The sequence below is a fragment of the Otolemur garnettii genome, unplaced genomic scaffold, assembly GCF_000181295.1.
Source record: "Otolemur garnettii isolate 467f Iridium unplaced genomic scaffold, OtoGar3 scaffold00011, whole genome shotgun sequence".
Classification (NCBI taxonomy): domain Eukaryota; kingdom Metazoa; phylum Chordata; class Mammalia; order Primates; family Galagidae; genus Otolemur; species Otolemur garnettii.
The window spans coordinates 16113275-16118888 of NW_003852406.1; positions in this window are offsets into that span (position 1 = coordinate 16113275).

A 5614-nucleotide genomic window follows, 5' to 3' on the forward strand; every position below is an offset into this window, starting at 1 on the left:
CAATCCTATCTACCCTTAAAGCCCAGTCCAATTTTCGCCTCATCCGTGAAACCTTCTGTGGCTATCCCATTCCAAAATGACCTCTAGGCCACCTCTAGCTTCTCAGAGTGCTGTTCTATACATCATAGCCCTGTGGTATCGAGTCCTGTCTTCTGTAGCTAATGATCTACATTCATGTGACATTTGCCTCTACAACTCAACTGCAATAGCTAGTACCTTTGTGTTATTTTCCGTTCCAGGAACACAGTAAATAAATATTTGTTGATTTGGATATGTAGTAAGCACACTCAATAAATGACTTGATTTGGCATCTGATAGCTGCTTATTGGTTTGGCACACAATAGGTAATAAGTACCTGTTGGTTCAGTTTACAGAAAATACTCAATCAGTGCCTGCTAGTTTGGTACACAGTACGAGATAAGTAATTGGCTTGATCTAATAGGGTTTTCTGGATCTCCTCCTTGCTGAGGGTTATTTAAGCTGATTGGGCACCAGGCATCCAGTGGGAAGCTGAACTGGCTCCTGGAAGGTAACAGGACAGGGGCAGTCCTGAGGCAGGTCAAGTGGAGAGCAAGCAGCTGGGAAAAATCCAAGCCAAATTCTTGAGTGGGACTCAGACTCAAGATCTGGAGAGCCCAAATATAAACATCGGTCCCCAAGAATTACCTTCCAACAACTTCCAATAGAATCTCCCCAGGGGAGCCTTCCCGGACCTCACCATCCAAAGCAGCCATCCCTTGCCCTGTTACTCTCTCACTACTTGACATGGCCTGGCATTTTTCCCCACACTCGGCACCCACCCCACCTCCTCCCTGGAATGTAAACTCTGTGAGAGAAGACTTCCTTGTTCATCAACATAGCCCCAGGGCTAGAAGAATGCCAGCACGTAGAAGGTGCTCAATAAATATATCCTGAATGAAGGACTGCTCGAACTAAGAGCAGCCAAGAAAAAGGAAGTCAACAGGAAGTGAATTCAAACAGGTCTAGGTTTGGCTTCTGGCGATAATTGCTCATGAATCTGTGGTGGCATTTTCCATCTTCCTTTATGAGACAGGAGATACCATAAAAGGTGCTGTCTGGTTATCTTAAAAGGACAGAGAACGTTGAATGAAGAGAAGGTTGGGGCCTACGCATTTAACATTAGTTCTATCCTCTAACAATAAGATTAGTCAGTGGCTCCAGAGGATAAATATGAATATATCTTACAAAGTACATCATAATTGTCTTATTATACAAGTAATAAGCCGGGGTATTATTCAGCATATATTAACTCCCCTCCCACTCCCACTGTGAGTGGTGAATACTTCCCTGCCCCATTGGTATTGGGATCAGCCATGTGATTTTAGCCAGACCTGCAGTGAGGAGCCAGGCCCAGTAGACACACGGCCTGACAGAGTAATCCCACCACATCCAATCCACATCATCTAAACTACAGTTGGCCTGCAGACCTGTGAGCTTGAGAATAGATCCTTGGGTTGTAATCTACTGAGTTTGGGGGTTGGTCTGTTAAACAGTGTGTTGCGGCAATGACTAATAAATACATAATGTATGCTCACTGTAGAAAAATTAGAAAATATAGATAAGTAAAAAGGGAAAAATAAGACAGATCTGGGTTTGACTTCTGATCGCATCACCCAGAATAAGCACGCTTAGTATTGTGATATATGGCTCTTGGCTATTTGTATTTCACAGTAATGGAGACCTGTGTATGCCTTTTTTTGTAAGCTGCTTTTTTTTATATATATATACCAATATATCATAAGCATGTTTCTAAGGCCATAGGCCTGGTAACACTTCTTCATTGCCCTTACCAACAACCCTACAAGGCAGGCTCAGAAAAGCAACATAATTTGCCCAAGGTCACGCCACTGGGAATCAGCAGAGCCTGATCTGACTCCAAGTTCAGTGCTCTTTCTACCAGGCAGGTGCTCCCTTGGGGCCTCATTAGCATTTTTGGCACCTGGCAAGGTCAGCTCTTTCCCCAACAAGGAGAAAATGAAACCTTTATCTTATCTGGAAGGAGGACACAAGCATTTGATTACCCTGATTCACCTGATCCAAGGGCTGCAGAGTCCCGCTTCCAACCTCCCACTGCAAGCTCCTCGGGGACTGTCACTTCTGCCTTGGGGTAAAGATAGGCAAGAGCGAGTGGTAGGGAAGTATTTTCTGACACCCACAGGCTTCTAGTTTCATCTGGGGCATTCTTGTCAGCAGAAATGGAAGAGAGGGAGGCTTCGATTCCTGTAGAAATGCCAGCCTGGAGGCTTCTGACAGGAACCCAGGAAACCCATGGAGACAGGCTGCATTTCCAACTCAGATCACTTCAGCAACAGAACTCCATGAAAGCTGGAGAGAGGGGCATAGAATGACCAGATCAGTGGCCACAGTTACTCACTTAAGCAAAGTGCCAGGACTCGGAGATGCAAACCTGCCTTTCAAGAGCCCAGAGTGGGGAAACGCCAGGCCCAGTGGCTCTGATGGCAGGGGCAGTCAGCCTCTGGACTTGGGGGATAGGAGAGCTTTTTTCCTGCCTCTTTCTTTCATTAAATCCAGCCTCGGTATTGGACAAAAAAAAGATGGGCAGTCCAGAGACAGGTGCGATGTAGGGGAAAAGAGAATACCAGTTCTGGAGCCAAAGAAAACTGGATTGAAACTCCAGTTGTGTGACACTGGGCAACTTATAGAGTCTCTCTAGCCTTGGTTTCCTTACCTGTAAAAGAGAAAAAATGCTTTTTAAAAAAATGTGTACTCTGGGAGGCCAAGGTGAACGGATCGCCTGAGCTCACAAATTCAAGACTGGCCTGAGCAAGAGTGAGACCCTGCCTCTAAAAATAGCCAGGCATTGTGGAGGGCACCTGTTGTCCCAGCAACTTGGGAGGTTGAGGCAAGAGAATCGCTTGAGCCCAAGAGTCTGAGCTATGACGCCATGGCACTCTACCAGGGGTGATAAAGCGAGACTCTGTCTAAAAAAAATAAAAAATAAAAAATAAGTGTATAAAATATCTCACACAGTGTCTAGCACATATGAAGCAACAATTAGAATTAGTGGCAGAGCCAGGACCAGAGCCCCGGTCTCTGAGCCCTGCTTCTTTAGTCTTTGTGTTGGCAGCAGGCAGCTGGTGCCCTAACCCTTGGTGGTGAGGACAGCAACCAGTTGAGTCCACCAGGGACTTGCCAGGCACAGCCTCCCTCCCTCAGGATTCTGGTTGCCAAGGCTGTCTCTCACTGAGGCCTGCGCACAGTGGGTTCTTCCCCTGAGCCAGGGTGGCTCTTATCAGCAGGGGTGGGCTCCCTAGGGCCAACGGTCCTGCCAGGCCCCAGAAAAGCTATGAGGAATATGCCAACAGAAGCCTAGTTCAGAGGCTACTCCCTAAAACACCCATCCCAAGGACCCAGATCTCAACAGCTTTGTCCTGAGAGTCAGCAGGGAAGGGATATCTTCTTTGAGACCTGCCTTTGTGAGGACTGGGCCCCCCACAGTAGACCTGGAGACCCCAAGCTATGGCAAAACTTGAGAAGACACTGGAGGACCCAAGTTACAGCCTGTGGGGGCCCATAACCCAGCTGGGAAGCCTCATTCTACATTCTTCCCCCCTGCATGCTATTCCTTCCTTTCTAAATGCCACCCACTGAAAAGCATTTATTTCCTAACCCCATTTGCCTAAGCCTTTGAGGGGGTGATCATGATTTCTGTAGCACAATCCCGGCACCTGGCCCCAGAACCCAGCTGAGTGGTATCTAGCAAGAGGGTGCTCACTTGAAAGTAACTAAGTTGGATTGTTTGGGGGCTCTCAAAGGTACTTAGGAGTACACAGAACCAAAATGAGCAAGAAGAAGTTACAAGACATTTGAGCTGTTCAATCTATACCTTGATCCACCTGCCAATATAGATTTCATTACTTTAAAGAAAAAGCAACATTGATACAATTTCTAAACCAGGGAAAATAGATCATTCAATATTTATTTTATTTCTTATAATGAATGTTCACTGAAAAATGCACTAGTGCAAAAAAGGCAATAAAGTTCTGTGTGTATACGTAGAGAATATATATATATATATTATTTATTATTTTTTTTTTTTGAGACAGAGTCTCACTATGTCACCCTCGGTAGAGTGCTTGGCATCACAGCTCACAGCAACCTCAAACTCTTGGGCTTAAGCAATTCTCTAGCCTCAGCCTCCCAAGTAGCTGGAACTACAGACTCCTGCCACAACACCTGGCTATTTCTTTGCTGCAGTTGTCATTGTTTAGCAGGCCTAGGCCACATTCAAACCTGCCAGCCCTGGTGTATGTGGCTGGCGCCCTAACCACTGAACTACGGGCACTGAGCCTAGAGCATATATTTTTATTGAGCCTAACATACATACAATGCCACTGTTACTATTTCAGCATGCAGACTTGCTCCCATTTGCTAAGAGCAGCTTTTTAAATGTACGTTTAGACACATTCTTCACTCTGAAGTGAGTTCTGTCATAGCCATCCCCAGGCTCTTAACAGTATGTCTCCTGAGACTAAAACAGAGATTTCCGCAATTAGGAATCCAGGCCCCTTTGGGAGCAAACCTCAGACTCTGAGAGGCTAAATGGGTTTATGGCTGGGGGGCAAAGAAGGACAGGGGGCATCCAGGCACTTACAGGAAAGAGAGTGACAAATAGGGAAGGTGACCTCCCTAAAGGACTGGAAAGAGAGTTCCTACTTAATTTCATACCTACTATGTGCCAGGCTAGAAAGAGCTAACTGGTCATAGCTGAGTGTCCACTACCCCTTCTCACCCAGTACAGATAGCTGGTGACGCCAGCAGTCTCTGCAAGCGACTTTCTCAACACACTGCTACCAGGTACTGAAGTTGCCACATGTGTTGCCAGGCTCTTTCCATTTCCTTTTGTGCCTCACATTCCTCACAGCAGCCCATTATTAAAGTAAGGTTACTGTTTTATGATGAAGAAGCTGAGGCTCAGGGAGATGAAGTCACCTCCCCCAAAGCACTGGCTAGATTCAAACCCAGGCTGTCTGAACTCCCCCTTGTTCTTGAGCCTGGAGACCCTGACAGGGGTGAGTCTGTTGTGGCTTTGCCTCTGGGACTCACAGTGCTTTTGGAAGACGCTCTTGCTTCCCTTCTCATGCCTACTGTGCAGCTAACACCACAGCATTGGGCACCTCTAGTCCTGTGCCTTAGACTGAGGTTGCCACAATTTCTCATCCCTCACTTCCACACCAACCATGTGCTCTGCCCATGGCCTGAAGTCTGGCAGAAGCTGGCGGAGGCCACAGACAAGTTGGGGGTGGGAGGGGCAGACTACTAAGTCCCAGGGCTGGCCACGTCCTTGTCTTGACCTCTGGTCTGGCCTAGAGCCAACCAGCAGAGGGGGTAGGGAAGGAGGCTCTTGGGAACTTTCCAGTGACAGTTATGGGGAAATGCCCCAGCTTTAAGGGAAATTCCCCCAAAGAAATAGTTTAATTAAACTACTTTATATGGCCCAGTGCCATCCTAGGTCATGACTGGCTGTGCGTGAAAACAGGGAGACGTCAGATTTGGGCCCACATCTTGTAGCTCCTGGGGAAAGAGGACTTGTTAACCTATACTTGAAACCTAGTGTGAATGAGTTCCCCCA